Source organism: Polypterus senegalus, chromosome 11 (genome assembly GCF_016835505.1).
Source record: "Polypterus senegalus isolate Bchr_013 chromosome 11, ASM1683550v1, whole genome shotgun sequence".
NCBI lineage: Eukaryota > Metazoa > Chordata > Cladistia > Polypteriformes > Polypteridae > Polypterus > Polypterus senegalus.
In genome coordinates, this window is record NC_053164.1 from 35,451,791 (window position 1) to 35,474,413 (window position 22,623).

Below are 22,623 nucleotides of genomic sequence, written 5' to 3' on the forward strand. Positions count from 1 at the left end.
AGGAGCAATGATCCACCAGGACACTAATGGGCAGAAGCAGTTTTCCACTGCAGTGGTTAGGTTCTTACAGGGGATCCTGGGATCTGTAGTATTTACAGGAATTTATATGAGATATCAGCTGACCTGGAGATGCATCCTGGTAGATGGCACCAGAAACATTCCCAGAACCAGTCTAATGAGGACCTCTGCCTCCTTAGTCAGGTGGGTTTGAAGTTAGGAGAAGAGGCAAGTGCTTATCCAGTGAGGAGGAAGACCAGCCTAGAGCTATGGTGGAGGTGCAAAGGGGGCATTGCCTGCTCAAATGAACTGTCCTATCAGCTCAGCTTTGGACACAAGGATTTGTGAACACTTTTCATAAATAACTGATATTAACAGTTACATTTATTCACTTAGCAGATGCTTTTATCCAAAGTAACTTACATTAGAGGTTAACATAATTAAGAAATCATCAGTCTGGTAACTGCTTAGGGACAAGTGTTACAATACAAAGTTACAAAATTCATCATCATCAAGTATAGAGCTTAAAACTACACAGAACAAGACAAATGAATCTTTCCTTAGTTAAAAGAACTTCTAAAAGCCATTATCAATAAGGCAGATATTCACCGAACAACAGTCTTCACCCTAAAAACAGGTGTATTATCAGTGGTCAGACAACTATGCACACTGACATTTTTCTGACTCGATTTTGTAGGATCTCTTGGTCTAGTCACCATGGATACCCGCTCAGGAAGCATGACACGTGATGTTAATTAGGTGACAATATAAAGGTCAGTCATAATGATTTCCAGGTTATCCAAACTTGGATTAAAAACTAAGCAAAACTCTATCTGTTGAAAATTCTGATTAAAGAAATATCAAAACCAAAAACGTGACACATGGGTACTGCACAACCACTCGTCCATCCAGTACACACTCTTGTATTCCATGTTGAAGTACTACAATCAGCAATAAAAACAGCAGCCTTGATAGTGTTCAGAGAATCATTGTGGTAATTTATTAACATTTGTGTATGAGTTATGGGGCAAAGTGCATTACTGGGAAATTTATTTATTTATTAATCCAAAGTGGTTTCAGAAAGTATTCAGATTCCTTCACCTTTTGCAAACTTTATTGTCCTGTAGATTTAATTTTAAATTGATAAATGTGCCAATTCTGCCAATCAATCTACACTGAAAAACCCATAATGACAAGGTTAAAATGTGTTTTCAGAAAATATCAAAACCATGAGTCAATGACAAAATCCAATAACCAATAGCAAAAAATAGAAAATCTAATAATAATCTTGATAGATCTGTACTTCACAGCTTCAGTTGGGAGCAGTGATGTCATGGTGGCCCCTTCTGTTGAGGTACCACCCATGAAATACAAGGAACATACGTAAATACACAATACATAAATACTAAATCATAAATACATGTAATGAAAATAGTAAAAATTACATAAAACATGAACAATTATATTCAAATAATGACAAAAATAACAAAATACTGTCTATTGGGACTTTGAATGAAAATGAAGTTTCACTTGGTTAGTGTCAATGGCACTTTTTCTACTGAAAAGTTGCTACCATGCTGCATAATTTCAGATGTTCCCCCACAGATTGTTCACTGGTGCAGACCCTAGTAGAGGATGAGGTCAGAGCATCGAAGGAGAGGAAAGCTGGGGCGGTAGGAAGGAGCACTTTTGTTGTCTAATTAGTCCTTTTGTATTGTACTGTCTTGCTTCCTTCACCATCCACATCTCTTATTGGTCTTAAATATTAAACCCTTCCTGACTCTTACCTCTGGAGGACACCTCTTCATCAGAAATGTTTAAACAGAAGTCTCAAACCAAAATCAGGAAATCTAGCAGGAAACATTACATTTTTGATTGTGTCTTGTTGGTGAAGTGAAGAATCTGGTTGATGGTTTTAGACAAGTCAGTTGGGTTTCTTTTATTTGTACCAAAAGTGGGGGAAACTCAGCAATTAGCATCTCACATGTGGTCACTGCCTAAGTCTGCATGATCTTCCTATGTCCAGGTCAGTTTTCCTCATGTATCTCAAAGATCTGCATTATAAGTCAACTAACAACTCTGAAGTATTCTTGTGTGAAAGTGGCAGTGCAGTTAGGGTTGCTTTCTTCCTTATGCCCAGTTCTGTCATCATAGTCAACTGATCTCTATGACCCTTAAATAGATAAGTGGGTGGGAAAGTTGTTGGACAGATGGGCATATTTTGGTACAAGCAAGCACCCTCTGGTCCCCCCCATCGAAGTTCCTGATCAGACAGGACTGGCATGACAACCGGAAACTGTTTACTAATCTGCATCTGAATACTCTATATAGTGCTGTCAGAGACAGGGAATATAATGTGATGAAATTCATGCATGCAGACAGCAAAATCAGAATAAAAATTAGATAACAGGCGGACAGAGGTTATCTTCCGGGGCGTGGAGTGCACTCAACTCAACATTTATCAGGTGGCTAATGAGCTGCAGCAAGACCAAAACACGGACTGACAATTGGCTAGTATGAGGTCAAAGAACTTCTTTATGTATGTGCTGTAGTGTTTCTCTCAGTCACTCACAGATCAGGCATCTGGCCTCACTGCAGCAGCCTTGCAGAACATGAGGTTAGTGTGGACAACACAGACAAGAATGGCATAGAAGAGTGACAACCCACCAGAAAAGCAGAGAAACCACTTATACTGACTAAGGCCTGATAATCATATCCTTTAAGAACTTGGCCACATCTATTAACTGGATTATGTATATTATGTATGTCCTTTTGTCTGTCACATCTATTGTTCTTAAAGAGTGGCCAGACTGGAAGATAACTGAAACATAAGAAACACAAGAAATTTGACAGGCAAGAGGAGACCACTCAGTCCATCAAGCTTGTTTGTTTAGCTGAAAGCTAAGCTGTCCGAAAATCTCATCCAGATACTTCTCAAAGGCTGTCAAGGATTCTGCTTCAACTACATGCCTTGGCAGTTTGGTTCGGACTCACACAACTGATTGCCCAAAGAAGTGTTTCCTGGCTTCAGTCCTAAATGCACTTCAACTTAATCTCCCCTGATGTCCTCGAGTATGTCACTCACCCGCAAGCTGAAAGAATTCTGCTGGATCTACTTTATCAATGCCTTTGAGGATGTTGAAGTCCTGGGATAGGTCCCCACACAGTCTCCTCTGCTGGAGACCAAACTGCTCTGAGCCTGTCAGAGCAGGACTTGTCATGAAGTTTAGGGATACACCTTGGGATACATCTCCTCTGCACAGCTCCAAGTGCTGCTGTGTCTTTCTTATAGTGTGGTGACCAGAACTGCACGCAACACTCCAGATGTGGTCTCACTAGTGCATTGTATAGTCTGAGCATAACACCCCTTGATTTAAATTCAACCATTTTAACACTATAAGTTTTTATTTTATTTGATATTAATCATTGGATGATGGAAATGTTGTGTCAACATATACCTCTAAATCCTTTTCAGAAGTTACTTCCTGTAGCACAGTGTCTCACATCTTGTACATGTAATGGATTTCCCTTCTGCCCACATGTAGCACTTTGCACTTTTTTGCATTAAACTGCATTTTCCAAGTGTTCATCTATTTCTGAATCTTTTCCAAGTCTTTCTGAATTGTTTTTGCTGCCTCTGCCATTGCTGCAATTTTAGTATCATCTGCAAATTTCACAAGTTTACTAAGTGCACTGGAGTGTATGTCATTAAAATAAATCAGAAAACATAACAAACAGAGAACAAACCCCTGAGAGACTCCACTAATGACCTCATTCTCCTCATACTTGTACTCTTTATGCCATAGGGGAACATCTTGATGTTGGAGGGGAAAATATGTTTACACTACTGCTGATCAAAGCAAATTGGTATGTAGCATTGTTTAATAAATCATCATGTTGATCTAGACAGGGACTGAAGCAGATATGTACTTCTGGGCAGTGGGTGGTGTAGTGAGGGATGGTCAACTGAGAATGCTGTCAAGATCACTCACATAAGAGTACAGGGGCTTACAGGCAGACAAGGTGACACCTACTTCCAGGGAGGAAGAGACAGTTCCTCCAGTTGACGCTGGTTTTGTGTCCAATGAGAAGGGGGAGACTCATGAAAGGACTAAGTGAAGCTGGCAGACGAGAAGCGAGGTGTGCCTAGGTCATTGCAGCAACACAAGGAACCCAGAAGTGAAAAAAGAATGCTCACTCCAAGAGGAAAAGATGCTGACAGGGATTTGACAATTTAGGAAAACTTCTGTTGGGAAACAAGTGTCCAGTGAACAGAGCGTTTCTGTGGACATTTGAACGATTAATTGTTGTGGTAACACAATGCGCAAACTGGACTTCACACCACTAAAAGTTGTATCCTCTACTGTTATGTTTTTAATGGACTTTAGAGTGTGGACTGTTTGTTTTTTTAAAGGGTTTTCACTCCTGATATTTTTAATCTATTGTCTGATTTTTTTTTTTTATATAGTCTGGTGTAATACAAGTTACTGTTGCTTTTCCTGAAATTGCTGCTGTGTCTTTCATTGTGTGTTTACTCAGCCCCCAATCTCAGGAAACCTGCTATTATCTGTAAATCTCAAGAATTCCCAGTCTCTTAATAAAACTGGGTGGCATAGTCGGATATTTTAACTGTGTGTAGGTTAGATTATCTATAAGTGTGACCAGATACCTGTCACATTTATCTCCTGTCAGTTAGTCAACTTGACATCCAGTTTTGTAAGCTACCTCTGATGCCTTCTGGTTTCAAAGTTAATCTTTAGTGTGGGAAGCATCAAAGGCTTTTTGAAAGTCTAAGAAAATTATGTTGTATGCTTTGCTTTTGTTAAGTATTCCTGTTGCCTGATTAAAAAAATCTAAAAGTTAGGTTTGGCAATTTCTTCCTCTGATAAAACCATGCTGGTTGTTATTTAGTATGTTATTTTCAAATAGGTTTTTTTTCTAATTGGTTTGTTACTATAGTTTCCATAATTTTGCGTAGCACGGAAGTACGACTTATTGGTGTGTAATTACTAGCATGCATTTTGCCTTTATTATTGAAGGCCCGAGTTACATTTGCCACTTTCCAGTTGTCAGGTATTTTTCCTTTCTCATGTTACTGTTCAAATATTTCTATAAGGTTTTATACATTGTTTATTTCATTTTTTTCAATACCCATCAGGTCAAGGGTTTTTTAGTCTTCAGTGTATTGAGGCCTTGAAGCACATCTGACTTTTCTGTTTTAAAATTTTGTTATTGTGATATTTCCCTGTACTTTTCTTTCACCTATTTTCTTCAGGGATATGTGTACTCATTGGGTTCATTACTGGGTTGGTCTACTGCTGCACCTTAAGATTAGCACACACATACATAGATTCACGCATACACACAGAATGACACACACACAGCTGGGTTAACCACTAGCACTTTAAACAAGTGTCTTAGGAATAACACAACTTGTCACTCTCATCAGTTCAAGAGACTTACTTGTTATCAACACAAACAACATACGATATTTAAAAGATATCTCAGACCTAAATATTATTTCAGTCTCTAGGAATACATTTAAACATACAAAAGCTCAGCATTCTTGACTATAGGCCATTTATCAACCTAGAATGCCTTACATTATTTACTGTTCCCTACTATTGGGAGGAGCTCACACCCTCAGCCCTTAATAAACCTTGCAGCACGGAAAGGATGGCAAATGTCTGACTGCTCCAGGTGCTTTTAATAACGTTATTACTTCAATCACTCTAAATATGAAGGCAAAGTATAGAAAATCAAAAGCGGTGTGGTATTCATTACATGAATAATAATACCAAATAGAACAAGGAATAATAGAAAATAAGATTAACAGTAAAGTCTGGATATAGTCTTCAGGAAAAGCTTAGGAAAAAGTAAAGATGTCAAGGATGAATGTCCCAGGGCGGCACTGATCTAGTACTCGAAGTTGCTCATGAGATGCTTTGTTGACGTTCACATGAAAGCGGTGGCTGTTGTCCTCATCTGTCGTTGCTCTGTTCTCTTCGTCTGTCGCTCTGTTCTCTTCATTTAGTTTGTGATATTAATTTTAAAATGCTACAGAAGTTTTGCAGTATGTGATTGCTACATGCACCTGACTGGCTGGCTGTCAATATGATAAATGAATTTGCTCAAATTCTTTCATCATTTTCCCAAGAAATCAGTTTTTAAAGCTTTACCAATCTCCTGTCTCAAGCAGTAAACTGGTTTGACAATTTCTAGTCCCACGGCATCTCCTTCTGTTAGCAGGTTGTAAAGTAATCAGATACAGCTTCATGAAATGTCTTCCTTTCCCAAACTGCAAACCAATTTTGTCCTGGTGCAACAGATGTCACTGTGCTTTAATTACTGGTACAACTCAGGAAAACAGATTGCCCTTGATGTTAACTGTCCATGCAAGTGTCCTGTATTTAAGTCCATCTGTCGTTTTGTCTTGAGCAAAATATAATGAAAATATAGACTCAAATTTACAGATTTTGCACACCGCAACAAAAATCTATGAAGAATGAATTTGCTTTTATTTCTGCACAGAACATTCCATTTGTTTCTTCCTTTAAAATACTTGGGTGAAATATTAGTTCAGTTCATTTGCTATTTTCATTTAATTTTCAATGATTTTCCCTTCTGTGTCCCTGAGGGTTCTTACATTCTTATTTATTATCTTTTAATTGCAGTAGTGCATAAAAATGGCTTGCTGTTTGCTTTTTCTTCACTATCCTTTTTTTCTCAGTTTTTCTCTTTTGATGTTTTTATTAGTAATCACATTATAAGGGACAGTAAGACTTTAGGGTCAAGGCACAGGGACACTCCTTTGACCCCCACGCAGGTGCACCTCAACCCTGAGTCTGTCTTCTTCAGTTTACCAGCGGCTTTTACAGCTGGGCTCACTTTGTTTGACTTTCAGTAATTGTGATTGGAAGAATCCTCTGCAGTATCTTGTGTGTATAGCATACAGATATTCACACAGTGTATAACTTGTGGTCTCAAGATAGTACTTGCACCCATAAAATCTTGTTTGCACAAAATTAAAAAGGCACTGCTTTTTTGTACTTTAGGTAAATTGGGTGGAGAAGATTGTCAGGAGTGATTTGTGAGAGATGGATATCAACAAGAATGAAAGGGAAGGTCTACAGGACAGTAGTGAGACCAGCTATGTTATATGGGTTGGAGACGGAGGCACGGACCAGAAAGCAGGAGACTGAGCTGGAGGTAGCAGAGTTAAAGATACTAAGATTTGCACTGGGTGTGACGAGAATGGATAGGATTAGAAATGGGTACATTAGAGGATCAGCTCAAGTTGGGAGACAAAGTCAGAGAGGCGAGATTGTGCTGGTTTGGACATGTGCAGAGGAGAGATGCTGGGTATATTGGGAAAAGGATGTTAAGGATAGAGCTGCCAGGCAAGATGCCTAAGAAAGGTTTATGGATATGGTGAGAGAGGACATGCAGGTTGTGGGTGTGACATAGCAGGACGGTATGGGAGAAGATGATCCACTGTGGCAACCCCTAGTAGGAGCAGCCGAAAGAAGAAGAAGAAGAGAGTTGTCTATTTGTTTTAGACCCTCTGACAAGCAATATGGCTTTTGCAGTGAAGCATCACAATTTTTCAAATATGCAAAAGGTTGTTAAGAGCACTTGTACTGAATGAGGTCCACCTGCAGTAATGCCTGCTTAGATTAAAAGCAGACCCACTTGTTCAGTTTTCTGTGCATAGGCCCCAAATGACACCTGAAGCAATGGAAATGACCCTCAGCAAGCTGTAGGCATGATTGTTATGTGCCAGCATTGTCAGAACCTGCAGCATCTCAGCTGCAGCAAGACAGACGATCCAGTTACCCTCAAATGACCACTCCGAAGCAGGGTTGCCATATCAGACTAATCCATCTGAAAGATTATTTCACACCTGTGTAGGAGGAGAATTCCGGCTGGAATAAAGGACACACCATTACCAGGATGGGAGGCCAGAGTGACGACACAAACAAACTGGCTGGTGGAACGATGAAACAATACTGTACCCAGCTGGGATGAGATAATGGGATGGACTGGGAAAAGCCGAGGACTGGGATTGGTTCCATCCCCTACACATTAGGTGGCAGTGGTCCCCATATGTTAACCTAATCTGGATAACCATAGGGGTGCTTGGGACTTGGAGTTTGGAAGTGCAGTCCTTTCGGGTTCCCTGCGGATCAACAGAGGGAGCTGTGCGGGAAGGATTTCCATACTTTTCCTATTGCACTGAAGTTCTTCCCGGAAGACATGCCGTGGCACTGGAAGCGTTCCTGGGTCTGACATAAAAGGAATCTGCTGCCTCACTTCAGAGAGTCAGAGTCGGGAGGCAGTAGACAAAACTCATCAGAGGATGGAAGGAGTATTTATTGATTTATCATTGATTTGTATTGTTATTGTGGCTGATTGCTGGAAGCGATTTGGGAAGAAGTGCTTAAAGTGAATAAAAGATCATTATTTTATTCATATATTGTGTGGATTCAAACTGTGCCTACGGTTTAGCTCCCCCCTTCTGGACACACCTGCCAACCATTCTAATGCTGAAACTGCCAGTTAGACACAATGCCCACATCAGTCACAGGGCACTGATGGCCTTAGACCAGTGTGCCTTTCCTCAGGTGGTATTATTTATTGAGTCAGCTGTGCATTAATACAGTGTGTGGACATCCCTCCAAATCACCAAGTCCAGGTGATTCAGCTGCACCCATTGTTAACAGGTGCATAAAATCAGCATAGAACCATGCGATCTCCATTGGCAAACATTGTCAGTTGAATGAAGAGCTAAAAAACATGCCACTGCTGTAGGATGCCAACTTTATCACAAGTTACTTTGTGTAATTTTTGCTCTGCTAGATTTGTTCAGGTAAAGTGCAAGTGCTATTATTGTGAAATGGAAACATCAAGCGACAACAACAGCTCAGACATTAAGTGGCAGATCATGCAGACTTGCAGAGCAGGGCCACCGAGCGTGGAAGTACATAGCATCTAAAAACTGTCTATCATCTGTCACATCACTAATAACCAAGTTCATATTGCATCTGGAAGTAACATCAGCACAAGGTTTGGGTATCGGGAGCTTCATGTGGTGGGTGTCCATGGCCAAGAAGCTGCACACAAGTCTAAGATCGCTATGCACAATGCTAAGAGTCAACTGGAGTGGTGTAATGCAATTCACCATTGGACTCTGAAGAAGTGCAAATGTGTTCCCTGGAGTAATGAAACATGCTTCACTATCTGGCAGTCTGGGTTTGCCAGATGGCAGGAGAACACTGTCTTCTGGACTGCATAATACCTACTGTAAAATTTGGTGGAGGAGGGCTAATGGTCTTGGGTTGGTTTTCAGGGTTTGGCCTAGATCCCTTAGTTTCAGTGAAGGTTTCTGTTAATACTTCAGCATACGAAGACATTTGAGGAAAATTGTGCACTTCTATCTTTGTGGCAATAGTTTGTGAAATGCCCTTTTCCATTCCAGCATGACTGTGCCCTTGTGCAAAAAGCTAGGTACATAAAAAGTGCCCGACAAAGGTGATGGCCATTGGCAAACAAAGGGTCCCATCCCTGCATACCAGCATTTATTCCTCAGGACTGTTGTGACCAGAGCAGTTATGTGTGGCTGGGCAGTGCCCTCCTGTAGGGTCAGATGTCTAGGAGGTGTGAGAAGTGGGCATCTGACAAGTTCCATTTTACTGGGCAATGGATGGATTAATGTGTATTGCGATACAGACGTCCCAATATAAACTTCTCCCCATACAGTACATCTTTGAAATAACAGACAAGATAACAAATAAATGAATAATATACATCATATTTGTGGTTCTTTTTAACAAAACACACTGCAAAAGGCAAGGTAGAGGATGCCTGAAAGGTCAAAGACAATCCAACACAAGCAAGTCCCAATGCACAAGCCCAGAATACAAAGTTGAAAACAAAATAAGATCAAAAAATCCAGTAATATCACAAAAATTAAGATCCCTGGCAGAAACACAACAGGATCTGTCTCTCCCATTACTTTAAAGTGGGTTTAATAAACTTTATTAAGGTCATGTTACTTAATATTATATAAATAAAATGTGGTAAAAATGTAAGTATAGCCAAGCTACTTGTCAGATATTTTACTGAGCCAAGATCATTTGTCTCACCTCACAAAAATTCCCATCTTTATAAGCTTTGTTTCTCATTAGAACTACCCAAATCAATTAGTGAAATAAATAAACATAGTCAGTACCTGTAAATCTCTGATTAAAATCAATAAAGCATTTGTGTAACTGAACTTGTTTCAAATGTCAGCCCAAATACTAAATATTTAATGCTTAAATTTCCAATACTAATTCACAATTCTTAAATCCCTGTAGTCGTATGTTCAAGTTTTCCATCAGCTTGTTTCTATTTGCTTTCTTAATAAACATTTGATTGATCAGCTTCATGCATTAAGGACCTACAGAGAATGGTGTGATTTCTTGGTTTGAAGAGGGATTAACAGATCTGTGAATTTGGGAATGGTGTGTAGATGGGAAATGTGGCAAAAGGTGGAGATTGGGGGGTCTGCGACCCTGGAACACTGTAGAAGTAGATCAGTGACTGTATGGATCTTCAAGTAGTGGGGTGTTGTGGGAAATCTGGAGCGAGTCATGTGTCCTCCCTGTGTCTGCAGTGTAACAGTACGATTGTGTGGAAGCTGTCATATAGTGTAATTATGAATTGCTCATGGATGGCGATTACCGTGAAAAGGGGCTATAAAAAGTAAAGTTAAATCACTGAGAAAGGCAGTAATCATCCTAGACTCCAATAAGTCTCTGATCCTGCCCTCAGTATGATTCATCTCAGTTGATTACCATCATTTCATATCATTTAAGAGAAGCTGGAAAATGTATTAACTAGAAAAACCCCAAATCAGAATGAAATAAACTGAAGACTGGAGATGTAGAAGCCAGAAAGTGTTGTGAGGTGGAGGTGCAGACTGCAGCCACTTCAATTCTTAGCTAACATAAAATGGGTGACTTGAATTTCTTTCTCTATTTAGTTGTTTTTGTAGCATTTGTCCAAGGTGACTTCAGATCATCTTCCTAAGAAATCTTCCCAGAGCCACATGAAAATGTAACTCCTGTTCTGCAAATAGAGAAGACAGTCAGAAAATCAGCTTGGATGCTGTCCATTTGAATCCCTGGAAATCTTCCAAGGAATTTTATTTTTCTAAAATGACAGCAAAGAGCCGCTGAAGTGGGCCACCCTGCCACATATTGGATTTGGCCTACAGGGTACGTGTTCAAAGAGAGCAGACCCTTGGCTCCGAGCTCTTGATATTCTTTGTATTTCTGGGGTCCCAAACTTTCTTTTGATCATTTTAGAATTCGATCCTCAAACATCTTTGATCAGCACAGCCGCCTCTCTTTCATTCTCAATAAGTGTTGTATGTCCCTACTGCAAATTGTTTTTTGTAAGTACAAAGGTGCATGTCCCCCTCCAATTATTGACAGCCAGCAATTTCATTAGGGAATGTGTTACAACACCACAATTATTATATTTTATACAGACATTCTCTGTTGTATCTAAACCACAAGAAATAAGCAGATAGATGTCAAATCTATGAATCAGTACAGTGAGAATGCAGGACAGTTACTTGCATGTGCCTCCTATTTATAGAGCCCTAGTAAAAAAGACATTGTGACCTTCCCCATTGACAACTCTGTAATTTAAAACAACACTCCATATAATAGGATACAGTGGATTCAGACAGCATTCAAACCTTTTCATTTTTTTGTACAATTTATTGGGTTATAGACTTCATTTTAAATGGATAAATATTACATTATTTACAGTACACTCAAAAACCCATTATAACAAAGTTAAAACATGTTTTCAGAAAAAGTTTGCAAATTTATTAAAAATCAAAGACTGAAATCTCTCATTCATATAAATATTCAGACCCTTAGTTCAGTACCTTATAGCAGCCCCATTGGCAGCAATTCCAGCTTTGAATCTTCTTGGGTAAGTCTCTACAAACTTTGAACACCAGGATTTGGGAAGTTTATCCCATTCTTCCAGACAGATCCTCTCATCCTCTATTAGATTGGATGGGAAGCCTCGGCAAACTTCAGATCTCTGTCAGGTCAGTGGAGTTTAAGTCTGGTCTTTGGCTGGGCCACTTGAGAACATTCACAGGCTTGTCCTGAAGCCACTCCAGCATTGTCTTGGCTGTATGCTTCAATTCATTGTTGTGCTGAAAGGGGAACTGTCACCCTAGCCTGAGGTTGCATGCACTTTGGAGCAGGTTTTCTTCAGGGACCAATCTGTATCTGGCTGCAGTCATTCTTCTTTCAATTTTGACAGGTCTCCCTGTCCCTGCCACTGTGAAGCACCCACACAGCACAATGCGGTCATGTTTCAGTATGCATTTTCCTACAGGCTGGTGTTCACAGTTGTGTTTCATGGGTGTATTGTTTAATTTTGTATTATTTATATGTATTAATGTTTGTTTTGTTTATAATGTACCTTTTTCTATGCGTGTGTTGGGAAAAGGGGCGTAGCCTAGACAATGTCCCTTGAGTTTTGTGAGTGGCCACCCTATTTAAGGGAGGGCCACCCATAGTTCCTGGCGGGTCATTGATCACGCTTGAGAGTGGAGAGTTTTTGTAAATTTTGATGCTATTGCTATTGTTTTCTGGATTTTTTAGACCCTGTGCTTTGTTTTTTAACTTTGTCTTTGGATTACGTTTTGGGATTGTGATTACTGATTTTTTTTTTAATCTCTGCTGTGTTTTTGACCACACTTCTGGATTCTGTATTCTGACTTTGTTTACCTTTAAGGCAATTCCTTTGTGCTGTCTAGAGCTTTGAGGCTTGCACAGACTTTTTAATAAAATAAACCATTTATTTTTATAAAGACTAGGGGGCTCTGTCCCCTGCTTGCTTCGTTCACCAACCCATGGGCGGGTGCTACGCACTAGCCACTTCATGGCTCTGCCGCTAATATATGGGGAAGTGGATGTACAATTTACACAAATTGTTATTTTCATGGGAATTGTTACATATGCATAGTATACCTAACTATTTTACATAACAGCGAGTAATTACTTATAGTAAAAAAATAGTAAAACTTAATAAATTGAATGGAAATTATGTTTCATATTGCGTTAGAGATTTTCATTGCGTTATATGTTTTCATTCTGTTTGGCTTTGAAATTAACACGCAAATACTTTTTAAACTTACACTTTTACTGTAAAACTTCAGTAAAAACAATATTCAGAATTAACGTTTCATCAAAATCACATTGAATTTTGATTCGATGTTTGGACTTACATCGTGACAATGCACAGTATAATTGCCCGTGAGTGAATATCGTTTCTTTCTCTCTAATAAATAAACCAAATTTTTCAAATGTTTGTCCCTGTGATTTGTTAATTGTCATAGCAAAAGCTATTCTAATAGGAAACTGTAAACGTTTTAATAGGAATGGCATATCAAGATCTCCTTTGGTGTCTAATGTTATCTGCGGAAGATGTAGTACATTATCTTTCTTGCTGCCTGTTAAAATTTTACATGTCAGAATTGTTCAACCAATTTTGAATACAACTAATCTTGTCCTATTGCATAGCCCTTCGCTACATAAATTGTGCAATAACATTACGATACATCCTTCTTTCAACAGTAATTCGGCCGGTGGAAGACCAGACAGTGTTAATGGCTGTAAATTTTCTATGGGATATTGTAAGTTGATGTTTTCATCTTCCACAACATCACCACCAAGTGTTTCAGCATAGTCTATTTATACACATTGTCACACACGCGTGTTTAGGAGACAACTAAAGGGTTTGAATACATGTAATTCCATGCCGGACCAAGGGGTGGCGAAGTGCACTAATTCTCTCTCTCGATCTCTTGCAGACCATTCTAGGGAAATTCCACCCGGCTCTGGGGCAGCCAACGATGTCACTTCCGGTTCTGGTCCTGATGACATCACTTCCCTTACTGGGCCTTTAAATCCTCCATCTTGTCGATAATTGATCAGTTCTGTTTTGGACTCTGTTGTATGAACATGTCTGAGCTTTGGCATCAGTTTTGCAGCCGGGAAAAATTATATGGGTGGCTGCCCCAAACCTTCTCAATATCTTATGGTTGTTCTTCTTACAACATGTAACTAATATTCCATGTAACCTATTAACAATTTTTGCTTTATTCCATTTGACTTCATCGTTTCTCGGTGCTAGGATTGCCTGTGTACTCTTTTCTTCTGTTGATAAACCTTCTGGATGAAATTCTTCAATAAGATTTGGACATAATAAGTATTCTTTTATTGGGAACTTAAGGAAAAACTTAGGAAAACATAAAAATTTATAAGAGCTGAGAGCGCAGGAACTTTGTCTGACAAAAGCATTTATACGAATGAGATGTGAGAGGACCATGGGCATGGGCTGTTAAACGGAAATGGTTGAGAGGAGGGTGGAACTTAAAAAAAAATCTCTTGGCAATATATTGTCTCATCTCAAGATTTTCTTTTTTAATAGAGAGATTTGTCTTGGCCCTTTGAGTATCTACAGGTAGTTGGGGGATTTGACAGTGTTTTCCCCCTCTAGAGGGTCACTTTGGAAAGTGTTTTTGGTACCTTTACTTTTATTACTCCCCAGATCAGGACAGCTGCTGGCACCACCATGCTTGACCCTGCAGATGGTATTAGGCATGTGATGAGCAGTGCCTGGGCTTCGCCAGACATAGTGCTTCATGTTCTGCTCAAAGATTTCAATTTTTGTCACATCATACCAGAGAATCCATTTCTCAGAGTCATTTATATGCTATTTAGCAAATTCCAAGTGGGGAGTCATACACCTTTTGCTCAAAAGTGGCTTCCACCTGACTGACGAAGTGCTGCTGAGATGGTCGTCCTTCTTACATGTTCTCCTGTCTCAGCATAAGTTCTGATAGTGTGACCATTGGGTTCTTGGTCACCTCGCCGACCAATTCCCTTCTTCTCCTGTTACTCTGTTTGGCTGGACATTCAACTCTAGGAAGATTTCTTCGTTGTTTCCAACTTCTTCACAATTACTAGGGCCACTGGAAATACTCAAAACTTTAGAAATTGTTTTATCCCATTGCCTTATGCCTCGCCATAGTTTTATCAGATCGGTTTTACATGCAGTGTAAGTTGTGGGAACCAATATACGCAGGTACACGTGTGCCTTTTTAAACAATGTTCAGTCAATTCAGTTTACCACAGGTGGACTCAAATCAAGTTCTCGACAATTTGGAGAGACATAGCAAAGGGTCTGAATTTTTCTATGAAGGGGAGGCTCAAATTTTTGACTTTTAATAAATTTGCAAATCTTTCTGAAACATGTTTTCACATTCCCATTATGAATTATTGAATGCACATGGGAAAAATGTCAAATTTATTCCATTTAAAATGCAATCTAGAATACAATAAAGTGTGCAGAAAGTGAAGGGGCCTGAATACTTTCTCAGTCCTTAGTTTGTGCTAGCAAACAACAGTCTTTATTGTTAATTACCTTTCCTGTACATACATAATTGCCCACACTTGGCTCTATCCATAATATGTAGCCACTAAGTCATACTTCAGGGACTTGAGGGTCTGGAGCTCGTTGAGACAGCATTAGGTGTATGTCAGGACCGGCCTCTATTTGAGGCACCAGCTCATGCTTAAACACCCAACAAACTGTAATTCTGCAAAATACCTGGCCAGTGTATTAGAAACTCATAACTGTAAGTGACCTCCCTTTAGGCCAGCTGAACAGACTGAAGTCACACAGGCTGTCACACTTGTACATACCTGATGATAGAGGGTCTGTTCAGAGGTAAGGCATTCCACAGTTTATTCCGTTTGGTAGACTTCCACCACCTCTGACCATCGCTTTTCACCTCATCTCATTCATACTCAGATCTAGGCAGTTGGATAAGATGTCCCTCATATTCCTACATGACTGTTGTCTTGAGACACAGTGTGTTATCCACATCAGATAAACCCCTGAGAAGAATAGTTGAAGGTAATTGCAGAAACACATTTATACTGCAATAGAATTGTCTACGTGCCATGGATCAGTGAGGCTGAGGATTGGGGCAAGTGTGGGGCTCTTGGAAAAAGTACCTGACTGACACTTGAATGTTGACATGGGGAAGCAGCTTCGATTCCCAGACAACATTGTAGAGACCACCCTGAGGCCTGACATCGCTTGACATTTGATTATTTGATTATTCTCAGCAGCATCAAAGTAGGTGGTCATGATGAAACTCACAGTTATTTTGGAGAAAAGGATGAAAGAAGCCCATAAGTGCAAGGCAGCCAGGTGTGTTGGCCTGGAAGAACAGTGCCATGACAGGGGTGGCAGACATGATAATGTACCATTTACAGTATTGTGCAATAAATAGCTCAATCATTAGATTAAAACAATTCAAAAGGCACACCTTCAAAAATGTGAAAAACAATATATATAATATATACAATATATAGTGGACATTTGAGGTTGCTGTTGCCCCTTGAAACCCAATAGACAGATGCTCTGGACCCAAACATAAAAGCACCAAGCAGATTTTTAATCTTCTTTTCAGCAATAGTGCCTTCAAAGAACCACATCCACTAAATACAATATAAATAATACAATAAATACAACAATTCTCTCCTCCCAGCAGCTCTGTCACACTCCCTCCCAACTCCGGCTCTCCCTTGCTGGGTCTCCCCTAGTCCTTAATATAGTCCTTGACCCAGGTCAGATTGACACTTGTATTTTCTTCAGCCTGGAAGTACTTCTGTCCTTTCGTCCCCATGACTTGGGAGTACTTCTGGGCTATATTGGAAACAGAAGTCCCAATTTCTCCTTGCAGCGTTCCCTGGCGGCACCCACGGCACCCAGCAGGGCTGTGTGTGCCGATCTCCATCTCCCATAGTGCCCTGCGGGAATCTGGGGCAATGCTAAGCTGCAGGGAAGTCAACATAATTAGCTCAATTAACAAAAAAAAACTTTGGAGATTGCACAGATCCAGTTCATCTTCTCCAATCAATTCATGGCTGTCTATTGATCCGACGGTGATGCTATCCATCCATTTGTCCATTTCTGTTTCTCCCCCTGTTCTGTGTACACTGGTGGGAAGTAGTGCACTGGGGCACAAGATAGATAGATAGATTGCAAAACAGAAACATAAATAGTTATCAGAAACATTGTGGGCCTCTATGCTCCTGGTCCCCCTGGCCAGTGCCCATTGTGTCCATATGTTAAGATGGCCCTGGTTTCAGTGATGGATCCAGGGTGCAGATGTCCACCCACTAATGTTGGAGCTCTGAGGCTATGACTAAGGTGGTTGATGGGTAGTGGTTGAATCCACGAGTGTGCAGACATTCCAAGAAACTAGGATGAAAAATTCTGAAGTTTTTCGACTGCATGTAGAAGGTGTAAAAGGCGCTATATAGCGCCCGACCCGGCACAGACCACGCAGAGGCACGTGTACAAAAACACACAGGCTTTATTTTTTCTTCAGCTGTGTGACACGTCTTCCCCGTGCCACACAGCCCAAACACAGTCCCAAAGCACAAAACAAACCACAATTCTCCACCACTCCTCCCAGACAAGCTTCGTCTCCTTCCTCCCAACCCTGGCTCACCGAGTGGTGGTGGCTGGGCCCTTTTATAGCCCACCCGGAAGCGTTCCAGGTGATTAACCACCTGGGGTGGGGCTGAAAGCTCGTCCAGCCGGGCTGTTGGAAGCAGGCAGCTCCCCCTAGTGGCCACGCCGGGCCCCAACTAAGCTGTGGAGGACTCCATCTCCCATGGAGCCCTGCGGGCAGTTGGGGAGTCACCGTCGGCTAGGGAGGCTGCCACCAAGCGTCCCGGGGGAGGTATTGGACTGCCCATGGTGGCTCCCCCGGAACATAAGTAGCAGGGGCGTCCCTGCCGGGCATGGGACCCGGCTGTCCTTCACAAAGGGTAACACATCAGGTGTGGTTGCCTGGCCGAGTACAGGTGGGTCAGACTTTGTTTAGGACACCTTTTATAGTTCCCTCCCCGTCAGGGGTAGGCAGTGCTATCCTTGAAAAGAGCTGCCTAATCACAATGGTGGGACATCGATGAGGCCCTTGTCCTGGATGTGCCCCTAAATGGCCATCACACCAACTCCACCATACATGTGGGTTCCATATTAAGAATTATACATCATCACCCAATGGTAGTTCTTTCCAAATGAGTAAGACAGATGGAAGGAAGAGACCGTACCAAGGGGTTGTTGATATCAGTGGCAGTGAGGGCAAACAATCCTCAGACACACTGCTTCACTTTCTGTCAGGAATCTACATGGCAATCCAAGTGCAAGATGGCAAGGGACAGTAAGGAAGTTGCACCACTTTGGATGGACCCTTCGTGGGAGGGTACGGTGGTTGAGTCACTCTTAGTCAGGACCTCATCTCTGACCTTACCGCCATGGGTGGCCCAACCAGGTGTATATGACCCTCGCAGCTCAGGGGATCATTGTTCACACAGACTATTTAAACACTTAAAGGCACTGACTCAGTGAAGGGCTTCTTCAATATGCAAATCAAATATACACCAAATCAGCCACAACATTAAAACCACCTGCTTATTATTGTGAAGATCCCCCTTGTGCCATCAGAACAACTCTGACCTGTCAAGGGATGGACTCCAAAAGATCTCTGAGGTTGTCCAGAGGTACCTGGCACCAAGATGTTAGCAGCAAATTCTTTAAGTCCTGTTCAGCTTCACAGTGGTGGGTTCCATGGATCACACTTTTTTTCCCAGCACATAGCATAGATCGGACTGAGATTTGGGGAGTCTGGAGGCCAAGTCAACACCTTGATCTCTTTGTAATGTCCCTCAATCTATTCCTAAACAATTTTTGCAGTGTGGCAGGGCACATTATCCTGCTGAAAGAGGCCACTGCCATCAGGGAATTCTGTTGCCAAGAAGCGGTGTACATGATCTGTAAAAATATTTAGGTAGGTGGTACTTGTAAGGGTAACATCCACATGAATTGTCCAGAACATCAGGCTTCTTCTGCCAGGTTGCCTTCTTCTCATAGTGTGTCCTGCTGCTATCTCTGATGTACATGCACCTGACTGTCCACATGATCTAAAAGAAAATGTGATTCATAAAATAAGGTCACCTTCTTCCATTACTTCACGGTCCAATTATGATGCTTATATGCCCATTGTAGGCATTATTGGTGTTGGACAGGGGTCAGCATGGGCACACTGACTAGTCTGTGACAATGCAACCACATATACAGCAAGCTATGAAGCACTGTGTGTTCTGACACCTTTCTCTTATGGACAGTACTACAGTTTTCAGCTATTTGTGTTACAGTAGCTCTTCTGTGGTATCCAACTAGGTGGACTAGCCTTCGCTCCTCATGCCTTGGCACCCATGAACCTTTAACTGGTTCACCAGTTATCCTTCCTTTGACCACTTTTGGTATTGGTACCAATCACTACATACTGGGAACACAAGCCCTTTCGATTTGGAGGTGCTCTGACCCAGTCATCTAGTCATCACACTTTGGCTCTTTTCAAAGTCGCTCTGGTTCTTACACATGCTCATTATTCCTGCTTCAGACAAATTATCTTCGAGAACTGGCTGTTCACTTGCTGCCTAATATATCCCATCTTTTGACATAATGTGATAATCAATGTTATTCACTTTACCTGTCAGGATGCTAAGGATAGAGCTGCCAGGGAAGAGAAAAACAGGAAGGCCAGAAGGTTTATGGATGTGGTGAGAGAGGACATGCAGGTGATGGGTGTAACAGAACAAGATGCAGAGGACAGAAAGATATGGAAGAAGATGATCCGCCGTGGCAAACCCTAACGAGAGCAGCCTGAAAGAAGAAGAAATAGATTAAAAGAAAAAAAAAAATAACAGGCAGTTCTGCAATAGTCTTGCCTTCATTCTCTCAAAACTCAGAGGAACGATAAGCCTTCTCCTAAAAAACGAATTCGAGAACACCTTGGTATAGAGGCAGCTTAATACTAAAATGACTTTCCTCAGAACATGCTCACTGTCATAACAACTTCTACCTGAACAGAGCCGGCTTCTCGCATATACAACTGACCGCTTCTTACAGAACTCTCGAGGATTTTTAATAATCTTGACCAGCTCTCAGCTGACAAGGGTACGAGTTATTCCATTCCCTGTCACGCGTACACGCAATTCTTTATCTACGAGCGGATCTCTCTCACACGCATGCTCACTCGCTCATCGAGAGCACAGTTGCGCGCTCACGAACCGTCTCCCGGTCTCAGGATCTTTACGCTAACGCCCGCCTAAGCGCACCTCTCTTAACATTTGGCAAGCTTTAACGAAGCCGCCAAAACGTACTTTTCAAAACTTAGCTGACTTTATACTGTTCTAGCAAGCGACCTCAAAATAAGCGGACAGGTGGCGGATAGTACATCTCCTCTAGGACCATTCGAGGAAGGGTGTTGCCTCCTAAGAAATGCCTGTGTGTTCTGGGCATCACAGGAGTGTGCAAGATTGAAGCAATCAGAACCGTCATATAGGCAGCAGAAAAAAGCCTCCAGATGGCTGTGGATTAAGAAGAGTGAACCGAGGTCAATTGTTACTTGGACGACATTTACTTCATCATCGCCAATGGAATGTGCTCCATACGGAGAACAGTTTCAAGACATTGCTCTTTAACTTTAATAGGCAGCACAATGGCAACATTCGTTCATTATCTCATGTTAGTTTGGTTGGCTCATGTAAGAAGGACTGTACTGTCAGCATCCTGGATTGTGTCCTGCCTGGCTCTCAAAGCTACCCAGATAAACTTCGGCTCCCGACTATATTATATTTTAATATGCGGTTTCAGGAAATGGATGGACGGCTTTTGAACGTGATTCAGTGCATGAGTCACCTTTAATAAATTGACGCAGTCCAAGCAGTGTACGTAATTTTGAAGCCTAGGTAATTCAAGAAGTATTGAAGGAACAGCAGCGATCGAATCCCCGTCTCATTAATCCTGCATTCGATGCCTCCACTAGACAGGCAGAGACTCTTTTGTGTCGTGTAAATGCGTCTGGTGTCAGTGATGCCGTCGCCAGGTGCTCTCTTGTTATGGCCACATCGCTTCTGCTACTCACTGCCAACCGCGAGTTTAGCTTGTCGCACCTTGCGTCAAGGACCTCATCAGTGTCTCTTACGATCGCAGAAGACTTGGAGCAAGACGAAGAGAGCGTAAAGATGGGTGTAAGAAAGAAAGAAAGAAAGAAAGAAAGAAAGAAAGAAAGAAAGAAAGAAAGAAAGAAAGAAAGAAACGCACCTTTCCCTCTGTCTCACTCAGTTTCACTCATTCGTTTAATGTTACTCCAAAACACAATGACCTTTAATATAAGATTTGGGGCCATTTTAAGACATCCCAAAGCCGCACATTCGGTACCAATTTACAGTGGGCTGTTGGTATTGTGAATTGTGGGAGGAAAACCGGAACACCAGAGGTAAAGCAGACGTGCAAGCTCCTCACAGAATTTGACTGCTTTGTAAAAAGCTACCTCTTACTGTACCTTGCTCAATCTTTGTATTATATAACGTCTTTCCCTGCGCTCTCAAAGCAAACTTAATACTATACAGAATAGTGACTGTTTTTATATATCCACCCATTTTCCATACCCGATACTGAGCAAGGTTGCAGGAAACCTAAAGGCTCTCCCAGCATGCAAAATGTCGCAAGGCAGGAACCACAGGGCGCCGGTTCATGAAACACACATTCACACACACACACCAAGGGTCAATCAAGCTTCGCCAATCCACCCAAACTGGATGTCTTGAGACTTTCTTTGGTGCATTTAGAGGAAACCCGCGCGCATACGGAAAGAACTTGCACACTTCACAAAGGGAGCACCCAGAACGTGAATCGTGGCGTCACTTTTACTTACGGATATATGGAATGTATAGGGTGGGCCAGATCTAATTATGTAACTTTTAATTCAATGCAGGAAAACAATACAAGACAAAAGAATTCTTCGAAATATCTTGTAAAAAACGAAAATGGACTTACATTGAATTAATTCACTGATTTTCCATGTAATCTCCCACTTGTACTCCATTCAGTTGGATACATGCTCGGAGTAATAAACTTAATCAGTTATAGCGTAATGAAAATTGCATAATTAGATCTGGACCACCCTGTAAGTGCAGTATATATACGTTAATGTAGTAATGTTTATTGTATATAGTGCACAGAGAGTTACAGAAAGTGTGCACCTGTAATGAAATAAAGGTAAAAGCAATTTCACACGCTGTGAAGAATAGACGCAAATATTTTGCCTATATAACCTTAGATGTCCGACTTCCTTGTATTTCCAGCGTGGTAACAACTTTCATCTTTTTCACCTTATTTACACTTTCACACTTAAAAATAACGGTTCTGTAATGGCTCTTTACAGGATGGTTCCTCATGGAACCACTGCTTGACAAAGTACAGTCTTTGCAAATGAAATTGGTTCTTTGGGGTTGGAAACAAATCGGTACTATATTAGGCTACCTACCAAGATATATACTAACAAATAAAGAAAACCCGAACTTTCCAGGTGTTTTTATTTACAACAAAAGGAATCCACTGCTAATTAAAAAATCTGTTATCTATTTATGGAGCCTGTGGATCTAAATAAACAAT